The 15,841-nt window shown below is 42.3% G+C and overlaps 1 long non-coding RNA gene across 1 annotated transcript; it reads right to left on the bottom strand.

Annotated features, from left to right (window-relative positions):
- Window positions 1-7,682: 7,682 nt before the first annotated feature.
- On the bottom strand, window positions 7,683-15,618 carry LOC148002395 (uncharacterized). Its single transcript, XR_015632875.1, has 3 exons — window positions 15,422-15,618; window positions 9,921-10,053; window positions 7,683-8,644 (listed from the first exon to the last, which is right to left on the bottom strand). It is a non-coding gene; the product is annotated as an uncharacterized LOC148002395 (long non-coding RNA).
- Between the last annotated feature and the right edge of the window lie 223 nt (window positions 15,619-15,841).

The following is a 15,841-nucleotide window of genomic DNA, read 5'->3' as shown; positions in this document are numbered from 1 at the left end:
CACAAGAGGTGGAATATACAAGTTGGCCCTTCCAACCTTACAGTATTTCATACTAAGACCCTCCTTTTGAGTCCTGAGATGCTCTCAAATTTCAGTTCTCTGGTACATTCTAGAGAGTCCCTTACCTTCTACCTCTGGAGGTTGCCTGTTTCCATTCTTTCTGCTGAACCTCATGATTTCAATTCGGTTCCTTCCCCAATATCTGATAACGTTACCCCTTCCCCTCCCTGTCTCATCTCCTACTCAGGTCCCCCTCTGTTGAGCTATGCCCTATGTATACTTTCTTCTCCCTTGAAAGTGAGTTTAAGACATCCTTAATTGGGTCCTTTAGCTTGTTAACCTTTAGTCCTGTGGCTTGTGTCCTGGATATTCTGTAATTTTTTTGGATAATATTAACATATTAATGAGTACATACAATGCATGTCTTTTGTGTCTCAGTTACCTCATTATGATTGACACTTACTAGTTCTATTAATTTGTCTACATATCTCAGGACATCCTGATTCTAAACAGTAGTGTAACATTCCCTTGGGTAAACAAATAATATATTTCATATCCATTGTTTCATTGTGCTATATCTCTGTTATTCCCCTTCTGGATATCACAAATAAGGCCACTATGAATACAGTGGATACATGATCCTGTGGCTTGATGGGGCATCATTAGGTAGAACTATTTCAAATTATCTGAGGAATCTCCAGATTTATTTCCCAAGACATTGAAACAGTTTAAAATCCAATCAGAAATATACGAGTGTCCACTTTCTCTACATCTGCAACAGCATGTTCTATCATGTATGTTTTTGATCTTAGCCGCCCTGATTGGTGTAAGGTTGAATATCATTGAATCTTCTTTGTGAAAGAGTTTCAAATCTCTCAAGGAAGAAATTGAAGAAGACTTAAAAAAATGGAGAGATTTTCCATGCTCAAGGATTAGTAAAATTATCAAAGTAAAAATGCCTTCCTACCAAACACAACATACAAATTCAACACTAACTATCAATATCCCAACACAATTCTTCAAAAATTTGAAAAGAAATTCTCAAATTCATCTAAGATCAAGAATTGATAATTGGGACCTCATGAAAGTGGAAAGCATCTGTAAGGCAAAGGACATAGTTCATAAAAGAAATCAGAACCTTACATCTGATAAAGGGCTCATTTGTAAAATATATAAAGAACCCAAGAAGGTAACCACCAAGAATCCAAAGAAGCCAATCCAAAAATGGGCTATGGAAATGAACAGAGAATTCACAATAGAAGATACAGGAAGGGATGAGAAGCACTTCAAGAAATGTTCAACGTCCTTAGGCACAGGCAAATGCAAATAAAGTTCTACTTCTACAGTAATGTTTTGTTTAGTTTAGGGATCATAGTGAGTGCAGCTTAGGAGAATGAGTTCGGCAGAGTTCCTCCTGTTTTATTTTGTGAAAAGTTGTGGAGAGTTTTGTTATTAGCTCTTCTTTGACTGTTTGATAGAATTTTGCATTAAAACTATGTGGTCTGGTCCTCTCTTGTAGGGGGTGTTTAAATCTATTTCTTAGGAGTCATAGTGATCCTTTTATAATTTATATGATCTTGATTCAACTTTGGTAAATTTTTCTCTTCTGGAAAATCATTTATTTCATTAAGATTTTCCAATTTTGTGTTACACAGGCTTTTGAAATAGTATCATCTGATACTTTCAGTTTCCTCTGACAGTTCTTATGTCTCCCTTTTGATTTATGATTTCATTTCTTTTGATATTATCTGCCTGGCTTTTCAGATTTGCAAAGAATTTAATTACTATTTCAATTTTCTCAAAGAACCATTGCTTAAATTCATTGTTCCTTTATTTTATTTTCTTTCTTTTTTTTTTTTTGGTTCTTTTTTTTCGGAGCTGGGGACCGAACCCAGGGCCTTGCGCTTCCTAGGCAAGCGCTCTACCACTGAGCTAAATCCCCAACCCCTTTATTTTCTTTCTAAATGATTGATCCCTGGACTGCTCGTAATTATTTCTTCACTTCTACTCCTTTTGGCAATTTGGCTGCTTTTTCTTCTAGTTCTTTCAAATGTACTTTCAAATTTATAATAAGAGAAATTTCTAATTTCTTATTGATGCAATTACTGCTGTTAACTTTCCTGTTATCAATGCTTTCCATAGTTCTCCCATAAATTTGGAGACAGTGTGCCTTCATTTTCATTGAATTCGAAAACGTTGTTAATCTTTCTTTATTTCCTCTATGACCCAGAGATCATTAATTACAGAGATATTTCATTTCAATGAATATGTAGGTTGCCCAGTGTTTCTGTCATTCTTAAAGTCAAACTCTAATCAACGGTGGTCTTCTAACAGCAGATACATTATGTTTTTTAATTTCATTTTATCTTTTTAGTCTTGCTTTGTGAATAAGTACATGGTCAGTTTTGGAGATTGGCACAGAGGTGCTAGAGAAGTGACTTTACCTTTGTGTTTGGATGATTAAATCTTAGCAGTGTATCTTTGTACAATTTTAGATGCCCTTGTGATTGGGACATAATTGTTCATATTTGTAAACTCATCATTGTAGATTTTTCTTTTATTAGTTAGAAGTGCCCTTCTATGTCTCTTTGGATTAACTTTGGTGAAAACAATCTATTTTATTATATCTTAAAATTATTGCTAGTGCTTACCTCTTGAGTCCTTTTGCTTGAAAAACATGTTCCCAATCTTTGAGCTTTGCCTTTCTTTATCCAGCTTCCATATTCATCCTAAATAATATATAATTGGCAAAGCACATCCCTCATTCAGTAACATGTCTTTGTTTCCTTTGCTATTTTCAAATGCCATAATTTCATGTACTCCAATTGTGAATTCTTGTGAATAATGTCTGGGAAGAGCAGATATTTAAAATGTGATACATTTAAACAATGGAGTACTACTCAGCTATTAAAAACAGTGTCTTTGGGGTTGGGGATTTGGCTCAGTGGTAGAGCGCTTGCCTAGCAAGCGCAAGGCCCTGGGTTCGGGCCACAGCTCCGAAAAAAAGAAAAAAAAAGCCATAAAAACAGTGACTTCATGAAATACTTGGGCAAATGAATGGAATACATATATATATATATATATATATATATATATATTTCTATCTCCATCTATAAATCTATCTATCTATATCTATACATATACCTATCTCTCTCTACATATATATATATACGTATATATATGTATATACATATATATATATAAGTGTGTGTGTGTGTGTGTGTGTGTGTATAGGTAAATCAATCACAAAAGAACACACATGCTATGCATTCATTGAAAGGTGGATAGCCCCAAAGCTTGCAAAATCCCAGATTCAGTAAACAGACCATATGAAGCTCAAGATGGAAGATCAAAGTAGAAATATTTCAGTCCATCTTAAAAGAGGAAACGAAATACTCAAATAAAGACATACAGAGACAAAGTGTAGAGCAGAGCCTGAAGTAAAGGACATTCACAGGTGGATGCTCATAAACAACCGTTAGACTGAGCATAGGGTCTGCAGTGGAGGAGAGAAAGGACTGAAGAACCAAAAAGGGTTTTCAATCCAAAGCAGGAACAATATTATAAACCAACCAGAGCACCCTAGAGATCCTAATAACTAAACTGCCACTAGGTTTACAAAGAATCTACATGGAGGGAATCTATGGCTCCACTTGAATATGTAGCAGAGAATGGTCTTGTGGCACGTAAATGGGAATAAAGTTTCTTAGTCCTATGAAGGCTTGATGCCCCAGTGTAGTGGAATACCAGCACAAGGAGATGGGAGAGAGCATGCATGGGGCTGCGTCAGCAACATCATGGAGATGGAGGGAATGGGGTGTGGGGTTTCCAGAGGGGAAGCCAGGAAAGGAAATGCAATTTAAAATGTAAATAAATGAATGTCAACTAAAAATAACAAAAATAAATAAATAGATAAATGTCTGGTTCCAGTTTTCAGTACCAGATGAATAAATGAAAAACATAAAATAAAAACAAAATGACATACTATTTCATTAAGTTGTGAAAAAAAATAAGTGAGTTATTGACAAAATGGGGAACATAGAGACAGTCCTCTCTGAGAGATTCTAGAATGAACTTATAAAGATAGGTCGGAAGGAAAAAGAGATTCAGCCCAAGAAGCCCAGAGGATGAAGAATAAATGGAAAAAGCCAAATGATCAACAGTAGCACTATATAGAGGTGGATAGCTGGAGGAAGATCAGTCCAGAACCTAAGCTATATAATTTTAATTTAAAGTGTAGGGCAGTCTCTACAAAAGCTAGGGATTAAGTACTTAGGAACGAGATCTGCTTCGAAATGTTAATGAAAGCCTGAATTAAACCATTGCTTCTAGGTCCTACATATTTATTATTTCAGTAGTGCTCAAGGACTGTGATAAATCTTTTTTTTCTTTTTTTTCTTTATTAACTTGAGTATTTCTTATTCACATTTCGATTATTATTCCCTTTCCCAGTTTCCAGGTCAACATCCACCTATCCCCTCCCACTCCCCTTCTATATGGGTGTTACCCTCCCCATCCTCCCCCCCATTATCTCCTTCCCCCCAACAATCATGTTCACTGGGGGTTCAGTCTTAGCAGGACCAAGGGCTTTCCCTTCCACAGGTGCTCTTACTAGGCTATTCATTGCTACCTATGAGGTTGGAGCCCAGGGTCAGTCCATGTGGCTTAGTCCCTGGAAGCTCTGGTTGGTTGGTATTGTTGTTCATATGGGGTCTCGAGCCCCTTCAAGCTCTTCCAGTCCTTTCTCTGATTCCTTCAATGGGGGTCCGGATCTCAGTTCAGAGGTTTGTTGCTGGCATTCGGCTATATATTTGCTGTATTCTGGCCGAGTCTCTCAGGAGAGATCTACATCCTGTTCCCGTCAGCATGCACTTCCTTGCTTCATCCATCTTATCTAATTGGGTGGCTGTGTATATATGGGCCACATGTGGGGCAGGCTAAGCATGGGTGTTCCTTCTGTCTCTGTTCTGAACTTTGCCTCCCTATTCACTCCCAAGGGTATTCTTATTCCCCATTTAAAGAAGGAGTGAAGCATTCACATTTTGATCATCTGTCTTGAGTTTCATGTGTTCTGTGCATCTAGGGTAATTCAAACATTTGGGCTAATAGCCACTAATCAATGAATGCATACCATGTGTGTTTTTCTGTGATTGAGTTACCTCACACAGGATGATATTTTCCAGTTCCCTCCATTTGCCTATGAGTTTCATAAAGTCATTGACTTTGATAGCTGAGTAATATTCCATTGTGTAGATGTACCACATTTTCTATATCCATTCCTCTGTTGAAGGGCATCTGGGTTCATTCCAGCTTCTGGCTATTATAAATAAGGCTGCTATGAACATAGTGGAGCACATGTCTTTTATATATGTTGTGGCAACTTTTGGGTATATGCCCAAGAGAGGTATAGCTGGGTCCTCAGGTAGTTCAATGTCCAATTTTCTGAGGAACTTCCAGACTGATTTCTAGAATGGTTGTACAAGTCTGCCATCCCACCAACAATGGAGGAGTGTTCCTATTTCTCCACATACTCGCCAGCATTTGCTGTCACCAGAGTTTCTGATCTTAGCCATTCTCACTGGTGGGAGGTGAAATCTCAGGGTTGTTTTGATTTGCATTTTCCTTATGACTAAAGATGTTGAACATTTCTTTAGGTGTTTCTCAGCCATTCGGCATTCCTTAGCTGTGAATTCTTTGTTTAACTCTGAACCCCATTTTTTAATAGGGTTATTTGTCTCCCTGCGGTCTAACTTCTTGAGTTCTTTGTATATTTTGGATATAAGCCCTCTATCTGTTGTAGGATTGGTAAAGATCTTTTCCCAATCTGTTGGTTGCAATTTTGTCCTAAACACAGTGTCCTTTGCCTTACAGAAGGTTTGCAGTTTTATGAGACCCCATTTCTCAATTCTAGATCTTAGAGCATAAGCCATTGGTGTTTTGTTCAGGAAATTTTCTTCAGTGCCCATGAGTTCCAGATGCTTCCCCACTTTGTCTTCTATTAGTTTGAGTATATCTGGTTTGATGAAGAGGTCCTTGATCCACTTGGACTTAAGCTTTGTACAGGGTGATAAGCATGGATCGATCTGCATTCTTCTGTATGCTGACCTCCAGTTGTACCAGCACCATTTGATGAAAATGCTATCTTTTTTCCATTGCATGGTTTAGGCTCCTTTGTCAAAAATCAAGTGATAGGTGTGTGAGTTCATTTCTGGGTCTTTGATTCTATTCCACTGGTCTATCCGTCTGTCTCTGTACCAATATCATGCAGTTTTTATCACTATTGCTCTGTAATACTGCTTGAGTTCAGGGATAGTGATTCCCTCGGAAGTCCTTTTATTGTTGAGGATAGCTTTAGCTATCCTGGGTTTTTTGTTATTCCAGATGAATTTGCAAATTGTTCTGTCTAACTCTTTGAAGAATTGGATTGGTATTTTGATGGGGATTGCATTGAATCTGTAGATTGCTTTTGGTAAAACGGCCATTTTTACTATATTAATCCTGCCAATCCATGAGCATGGGAGATCTTTCCATCTTCTGAGGTCTTCTTCAATTTCTTTCCTCAGTGTCTTGAAGTTCTTATTGTACAGATCTTTTACTTGCTTGGTTAAAGTCACACCGAGGTACTTTATATTATTTGGGTCTATTATGAAGGGTGTCGTTTCCCTAATTTCTTTCTCGGCTTGTTTCTCTTTTGTATAGAGGAAGGCAACTGATTTATTTGAGTTAATTTTATACCCAGCCACTTTGCTGAAGTTGTTTATCAGCTTTAGTAGTTCTCTGGTGGAACTTTTGGGATCACTTAAGTATACAATCATATTGTCTGCAAATCGTGATATTTCGACTTCTTCCTTTCCAATCTGTATCTCATTGATCTCCTTTTGTTGTCTGATTGCTCTGGCTAGGACTTGGAGAACTATATTGAAGAAGTAGGGAGAGAATGGGCAGCCTTGTCTAGTCCCTGATTTTAGTGGGATTGCTTCAAGTTTCTCTCCATTTAGTTTAATGTTAGCTACTGGTTTGCTATATATGGCTTTTACTATGTTTAGGTATGGGCCTTGAATTCCTATTCTTTCTAGGACTTTTATCATGAGGGGGTGTTGAATTTTGTCAAATGTTTTCTCAGCATCTAATGAAATGATCATGTGGTTTTGTTCTTTCAGTTTGTTTATATGATGGATCACGTTGATGGTTTTCCGTATATTAAACCATCCCTACGTGCCTGGGATGAAGCCTACTTGATCATGGTGGATGTTGGTTTTGATGTGCTCTTGTATTCAGTTTGCCAGAATTTTATTGAGTATTTTTGCGTCGATATTCATAAGGGAAATTGGTCTGAAGTTCTCTTGCTTTGTTGAGTCTTTGTGAGGTTTAGGCATAAGAGTAACTGTGGCTTCATACAAGGAATTTGGTAGCACTCTATCTGTTTCCATTTTATAGAGTAGCTTGGATAGTATTTGTATGAGGTCTTCTATGAAGTTCTGATCGAATTCTGCACGGAACCCATCTGGACCTGGGCTCTTTTTGGTTGGGAGACCTTTAATGATTGCTTCTATTTCTGTAGGAATTATGGGATTGTTTAAATGGTTTATCTGCTCCTGGTTTAACTTTGGTACATGGTATCTGTCTAGGAAATTGTCCCACACTACGTCTCGCCAGCAAGAATGACGCAGGACACAAAGGATCCTTCTGCAGAAAATAGCTTTAATGCATCTTGAGAGCGAGAGCACAATCTTACAATACAGAGACCCCGAGTGAGGGAATGACCATCCCTTATATAGGAAACTATCCTCGCCTAGGACGTGTCACTCTCTGGCTGGTCACTGCCAGATGTGCCAGATGACGTACCACAGCATACGTGTCCCCCTGAGTGAGGAATTTACCAGGCGCTTGCGTATTGCCCTTTTATTAGGTGCATCCTGCCGGATATCGGCGCCATCTTACAATGGAGAATGTGAGGACGGCCCTCCACATCTCCCCCTTATCTGTTTTTAAGCAAATAGGACACCCATAAATAGGAGGGTGAAGGCAGAGGTCATATCCTCGCACAAAGTTGGTGAACCTGTACAAGACAGATACCCTTAAGCTGTTGTTGAGACCCAGGGCACTCCCGACCCGTCACACTGCCATTTTTTCGAGGGAGGGAAAACTGGGGCAGATACCCTCATGTAATATGACATGCCTTCCAGGGAGCGTGTTTGGTAGAGCTTCCCTGTGCGATGCTAAGCTCGTCATCCCTCATGGGCTGCTCAAGCCGGACACTGTAATCCTGTGCAATGAACCGAGGTTCTAGGAGTGCAAGAGCTGTCCAGCTGGTGACCTATTGCTTAAGCATGGTTAACCAAATATCGGCTGATGCTCCTTGTTCAAGGGCTATAAGCGCCTGGGCGATCACAATTTTGTCCCTCTTTGTTTGAAATCTTAATTTGCAAAGCAACCAGAGGAGTAACACTAATCCGCAGCAGAGGACTGCTCCAAAAAGTCCCACCCCCACCCATTCCTAAAAATAAGAGACTGCTGAGGTGATCCAGGATGACAATCCTTCTGTCAAAGACATATCCAGTCGGGTAGAGTTTACTTGAATGATGGCCGCTCTCAATTCCCTGAGCGTCTGTTCAAAATCCGAGGTCCAATTCTGTAACAAATGCTGTGAAAGGGTTTTACACAAATTGGCAGCTTTGGTAAATTGTTCATACTGTATAGACGTGACACAAAGGCCGGGGAGCTTTAGTTCACAGCCAAGCTGGGCCAGTTGCCATAGGATGTCTAGTTGCTCTTGGACCAGATCTATACGTTGGTTAACAAGCATGAGGCCTCCTTGTATCTGAGTATTAGCCGAGGCATGTCTGTCCAGAGCCACAGAGATGGTAGCCGATAAATCACTGATAGTTTGGGTTGTCTGTACTGTGTTTGACAAGGCCAATGCTGAAGCAGTAACTGAGGCAGCAACTGCCGTTGTAGCAATATTGCCAACAATGATCGCAGAAATGCCAAAATCTCTCTTTCCTCTAAATAAGGTCAGGGTCCCCGGAGTCTCAACAGGGACCGGGATAAAGCGAGGCATACGGGTAACTACCGCTATGGGATATTGGCTAGCATCCCAACACAGGGCATAAAAACATGAACCGTCTGTACAATTCAATTTAGAAACTTTAGTGGCATTACTTATAATCCACATAAATGGCGGCCAGACACAAACCGGAGCAGGGTTAAACCCCGTGCTCCAGTAAGGTTTATATTTTATATGAGTAGTTGTCCAGACAGCGGCTGAAGGATGGATATTCCCCGTCCAGGAAAATGATTACCGTCCCTTTTCGCCCTTTCCTCCAAGTAGCATCGCCATGGGCGTAAGATCAGTGCAGCTACCATTAACGCCACAAAGCATCCATTGATCAAAGGGATTATTATTGGACCGTCTAGGATCAACGGTGGTGAAGTTCACTCCACCTCCCAAATCAGGGGAGAAGGAGAAAAAATTCTGGACTGCCCAGGCAGAGTCCCGGGACTGGCAACCAGTCCACGGCAAAGTAAGTTTTTCATCCTGGGTCCCCCTACAAAAGGGTGCCAACTTTGGTTGACGGAGAGGGCAGGTGGACGAGTTAGTGTAAGGCCACCAACCATAGAGAACTGTGGCGTTAGCCACAATGTCTTCCTCACCAGTTCCCCATGTGGCCTCCCTTAACCAAGCAGAAGATTGATTACTCAACATAATGCAAGGAAGATCAGAAGATATTTTGTTGAATATGCCAAAACAAAGGCTGCCCTTAAGGGGAATAATCCGATTTTCTTTTACTTGCTCTATTTGGGAATCTAGTGGTAAATAGGCTAGTCCCAATTCTTTGTTGGTAGTAAAGAAACGTGGAAACACTTAGGCATTATACATCACCGGCATCGGGAGGGGGAAGGTTGACAATATTCCCCACCATAGTTTGCTCTGCACTTTTATTGGCACTCCCTGGATCAGCATGAGGATCACGAGAGTTGTCATCTTCTTGGTCCTCTGTCTTGATATTCTGAGTAAGTCGTCCCGGAACCCAAAACTGGATTTTCATTATCCTGTGGAAAAACACAAACAGCTCCCCTGGATCTTATCAAAACAGGATCCAGGCCCTTCCATTCGTTTGTCAATACATCCTTCCATTTAACTAATTCTTTTGTCCTTTTGGGCTCTGAGCAATGTCGCTCAGCCGCTGTTTGTCCAGCTTCATTAAGATTTAAAAAATTTAAGGTAAAAAGGGACAAAGCAGTGGCCACTCAGGGTGATGGGGGAAGTTCTATCATAATCCCCCCTCTTTGTTTTATTGAATATGATTTGAGCGTCCGATGAGCGCGCTCTATGATTCCCTGTCCTTGAGGGTTGTAGGGCAGGCCCGTCAGATGGGTAACTTGCATCTGAGCACAAAACTGACGGAATTTTTGAGATGTATAGGCAGGGCCATTGTCAGTTTTTACACATCTTGAGTTTCCCCAAGCACTCCATGCTTCAAGGCAGTGCTGAATGACATGTGTTGTTTTTTCTCCTGTAAGTGGGGTGGCATGTAGAATGCCAGAACATGTATCTATAGATACATGCACATACTGTAATTTTCCAAAAGTAGAATTATGATAACATCCATTTGCCAGATTTGCAATGGCTGTATTCCTCTCGGGTTGACCCCGATGTGAGGAACTGGGAGGAACTGGCAGCACTGTTGGCATTGGGTGACTATATCACGTGCCTCTTTTCTAGTTATAGAGAAGCGGCGGTGTAAAGTTTCCGAGGTAACATGGAAATTGCCATGAAAAGTTTTAGCGGCCTCTAGAAGAGAGGCCAGGGCCACAGCTATCATTTTTGTGGCTTTGTCAGCCAAATCATTCCCTGAACTCATTGGACCAGGGAGTCCAGAATGGGCCTGTATATGAGTAATATATACAGGGAATCTCCTATTTATTAAAATAATTTGGATTTTTTGGAAAATCTCTGCTACCTTGCTAGTTGTCTTAATTACGCCGGCAGTTTCAAGGATATTAACAGCATTGACCACATAGGAGGAATCTGAAACAATATTTAGAGGCATCTGGAATTTTTCAAGGACCTCCATGTCCACTAGGCATTCTACCACTTGGGGTGAAGTTTCAAAATATTGTTGTGAGAACACTTGGGAATTTACCACATATGCTCCCACCCCTGTTTTTGACCCATCCGTATACACTGTTATCCCTTCTTTTAACGGTCTGTGGGATGTGACGCGAGGGAAAACAACAGGTTGTGATCTAGCAAAACATAATAGGGGGTGTTTAGGATAATGATTATCTATCTGTCCAGCAAAGGAAGTAACTAACACTGCCCAAGCATTTGAGGTAGCAGCTAATGTTTGAACCTGAATGGCTGTATATGGTACTATCAAAGTTTTGGGTTCTTTCCCAAAATGAGTAATAGCTGCCTTCAACCCTCGGAGTGCAATCTGAGCGACCGCATCGGGATACCAGTCAATAATCTTAGCAGGAGATGCATTGGGATGGATCCATAATAAAGGCCCATTCTGCCACAAGACAGCTGTTGGTAATTGCATAGTTTTGAAAACGCCCAAATCAAAAGGTTTGGTTTCATCAATGCGCTGCAATTGAGCATCCTGTAAGGCCTTTTCTACAACTTGTAAGGCCCGGTTTGCGGCTGGGGTCAATGCTCTCGGAGAGGAGATATGAGAGTCCCCTTCCAAAATATCAAATAAGGGCTTCAACTCAGCAGAGGAAATCTTTAAAAATGGTCTCAGCCAATTTATATCTCCCAATAACTTTTGGAAATCATTTAAAGTATGCAAATGATCTCTGCGAATCTCTAATTTCTGGGGAACTATTTTTTCAGGATAAATGACCGATCCCAGAAATGAGCCAATTTCTGCAATTTGAACCTTTTCTACAGCGACTTGTAGTCCCCATCGTCCCAATGTTTTGAGTAAGATGGAATATGAGGTCTGTAAGGTTGTTAAATCTTTATCACATATTAAAATGTCATCCATGTAATGAGCCAAAAGCAAAGATGGAAATTGCTTCCTTATAGGTTCAAGGGCTCGTTGCACATATAGCTGACAAATAGTGGGGCTATTGGCCATGCCTTGAGGTAGGACCTTCCACTGAAATCTCTTATTAGGTTCAAGATGATTAGTAGGTGGTATAGTAAATGCAAACCTCTGTCTGTCCTGTGGACACAAGGGGATGGAAAAGAAACAATCCTTAATGTCTATAATTATTATCTTCCATTGCTTAGGTAAGGCGGAGAGTAAGGGTAGGCCTTGTTGGATCGAGCCAAATAAACGCATCTGTGCATTAATGGCTCTCAAATCATGGAGAAGTCTCCATTTTCCTGATTTTTTCTTTATCACAAAAATAGGAGTATTCCATGGTGAAATGGACGGTTCTAAATGACCAAGCTGCAATTGTTCATTAACCAATTTAGTGGCAGCTTCTAATTTTTCAGAGGATAGATGCCATTGAGGAACCCATATAGCTTCCTCTGTAAGCCAGGGTATGGGCATAGAACCCTCAATGGCACCTAGGAAAAACCCAGGCCTTGTTTATGGGGGTTTGCGACTGGTTCAATGGGCGTGAGACAGCCCTGTTCTAATCGCCCTAGGCCTTTCCCTTCCTTATAGCCCATCCTTGATATCATGTGGGCCACTTGTGGGGGGTATTCGTTAGATAAGGTTAGTTCCATGGTCTGCATAACATCTCTCCCCCAAAGATTAACAGGTAGGGGAAGTACATAGGGAACAAATTGTCCCTGTTGGCCATCGACAGTCGTCCAAGTTAGAGTGGCAGAGCTGATTTTAGGGCACGACTGGTAGCCTAAGCCTTGTAGCGAGTGAGAAGATCTTATGGTAGGCCATGATTGAGGCCACCATTTTGAGGAAATTATACTTTTATCGGCCCCAGTATCCAGAATGCCTTCAAATTTCTTTCCATTAATTTCTAAGCTCAATTTTGGGCGGTTGTTAAGATGAACCACCAAATATGCCAAATCATTACCAGTGGACCCCATGGGCCCCTTGGTTTCCTGTATTGTGGTTTGGGAGCACGGAAGGAGTAATAACTGTGCTATTCTATCTCCTTCACTTATGGAAAAAACCCCATTGGGACTTGAACAAAGAATCTGAATATCAAGAGAGTGCTGAGCTTCAACAAGGCCTGGATGGACTATCAGTCCTTGTAGGGTGAGAGATCCTCTCCCAAGGACAAGGCCTATGGTTCCTGGGGGCAAAGGCCCCACAGTCTGAGCAGGAATTGGCTGAATGCCCATCTGGGGCATTAGAAAGAAGTCGGAGGTGGCACACAGGTCCAATTTTGTGTCACCTCTTGGGGAGTCTCCTCTGTCAGGGTCATGGCTTTCTGAAAGCGGTTCCCATATCTTTGAGGGCCCTGGGACCGGGGGCCCAACGATCCGTTTTTTTGACGTCCCATTAGGCTGAGCTTCCAAAGGAGGGAGTAGTTTTCCCTTAATATCCCTCACTGAGTGGCACTGGTCAGGCCTATGGTAGCCCTTGCCACATCGGGCACAGATAGTTGCAGGCCTCCTGTCTCCCTTGGTTATCCTACAGTCTCTTTTTAAATGGCCCATTTTTCCACATTGAAAACATGATCTTGTATCTGTCCCTTTAAGGGGGCGTTGCCAGGACTGGAGAATGGCGGCCGCCAAGCCTGCGTTAGTAAGAGGCCCGCCGAGTTCTCTGCAGACTCTGAGCCAGTCCTGTAATCCTTTGTTTTTTCTGGGTGCTATAGCCGCCCGGCATTCCTGGGTGGCTTGCTCGTAAACGAGCTGTTCTATGAGCGGTGCTGCTTGCTCCGCATCACCAAATATTCGTCCTGCAGTTTCTGTCATTCTGGCTACGAAATCTGAGAACGGTTCCTGAGGTCCCTGGATGATACGAGTAAGTTGATTATCGGCCCCGCCTTTCCTAGTGAGTGCCTTCCAGGCCTTAATGGCCGAGCTGGAGACTTGAATATAAGCGCCCCAATGGTAATTAGCTTGGTCCGCTGCAAAGCGACCCTGTCCTGTCAAGAGTTCAAACGTCCATTCTCGCTGCTCAGGCGTTAACGCCGTGGCATTAGCTCTGGCCTGTGTTTGAGCCACCTCATACCAAAGCGCTTTCCATTCCATATATTGGCCCATGTTCACAAGGGTCGCTTTTGCAATCATCTGCCAATCGGCGGGTGTCAAATAATTTAGGGCCAGCCTTTCAAGAATGGTTAGGGTGAAATTGGCTGTAACTCCGTACTTTCTGACAGACTCCGCCAACTCTTTTATTTGGTTATATTTGACTGGGGCATGAACCCGCTCACCCTCCTGCGTTTCAAAGACCGGGAACGTCATCTGCAGCTTCCTTCTCACCCTATCGGGGACTAAAGAGAATGCACAAGAGCGCGCCTCATACGGAGGGGGTGCGGTTGGCGACTGCCGCGGCAGCTTTTTATTACCTTTCTTTTGTTCCTCGGGGTGATATTTCTCTTCCTCATATCTAGCTGCTTCCTCATCTAACTCGGCCTCCTCCTCTGAATCTAAGATTCCAGTCTCAGAGCTATCAGAACTTCTAGCTCTTTCACTGGGTATATGCTGGCTCCCCCTCCCGGTTGCTGTGTAGAGAGGGAAGTGCCGGAATCTGAAAGCTTTAACACTCCCTTATCCGCGGACTTAATGTGAGGGCTCTTTTTCTTTCTCAGGACGTCCTTTTTCTTACGCGCGCGCCTAATCTCTCACTACATTCAGTTTCTGACATACTCTCTCGAAATACCTCGAGTGTGGTCTGCCCTCCTACAACTGCTGCCTTGCACACTTCATCTGCTAGTTTTGGCTAGTTTCCATATGGCTTTAGTTCCTAGACGCAGATCTTTCTCCGCCAATTTTCTGTCTAGGTCCCTTCCAAGTTTGTCCCATGAGGCAATTGTAAACGAGCCTGAACAGGCAAACCACGGAGCCACCCTGTCCACTTCTTTCACAAAGTTTTTAAGTGTTCTTCCTCCAATTTTAATGTCCCTCTGCTTTAGCACCGTTTCCAGAGCCGTGATCACAGACTGTGAGGATCCCATGAGGGACCAAGAACGCCCAGCGGCTTATATACGTCCGACTGACAAGGCGTGAGTAGAAACAGACATGCCGCTCTCTTATATACGGGAGTCTTACGCGCACTTCCCGGGCGGTGCTATCGTGTCCCTGCTCCCCAACAGTAAAGGGGAGCTGCGCGAAGCTCACTTATTTACGAGAGACTGAGACGCGCCTCCAGCTGCTGTCCTTTTAGCAGCGGAAATGGTGAAAACAGTACATAATAATAAGAAAGAGTAGGGTGGCTCCGAGAACAAATACCATAGCCTCAACAAATCCTTCCCAAGGCGGCGACAACCCAGGCCAAAATCCAAGAAAGACATGCCTCTCTGAACGTATATTTTTTTTTACCTGCAGTTCTGAATCCTCCTTGTCACCAAGGAGTCTCCGGAGGTGCTGATGAGGTCTTTTTCCCGGGTTTCTGGCACCAAATGTCCCACGCTATGTCTCGCCAGCAAGAATGACGCAGGATACAAAGGATCCTTCTGCAGAAAATAGCTTTAATGCATCTTGAGAGCGAGAGCACAAGCTTACAATATGGAGACCCCGAGTGAGGGAAAGACCATCCCTTATATAGGAAACTATCCTCGCCTAGGACGTGTCACTCTCTGGCTGGTCGCTGCCAGATGTGCCAGATGACGTACCACAGCATACGTATCCCCCTGAGTGAGGAATTTACCAGGCGCTTGCGTATTGCCCTTTTATTAGGTGCATCCTGCCGGATATCGGCGCCATCTTACAATGGAGAATGTGAGGACGGCCCTCCACAGG

The sequence above is a fragment of the Rattus norvegicus genome, chromosome 11 (genome assembly GCF_021556685.1).
Source record: "Rattus norvegicus strain SHRSP/BbbUtx chromosome 11, alternate assembly SHRSP_T2T, whole genome shotgun sequence".
In the NCBI taxonomy this organism is placed as follows: Eukaryota; Metazoa; Chordata; class Mammalia; order Rodentia; family Muridae; genus Rattus; species Rattus norvegicus.
Note: the sequence above shows the minus strand (reverse complement) of the source record. Positions and strands in the feature narration are given on the sequence as shown.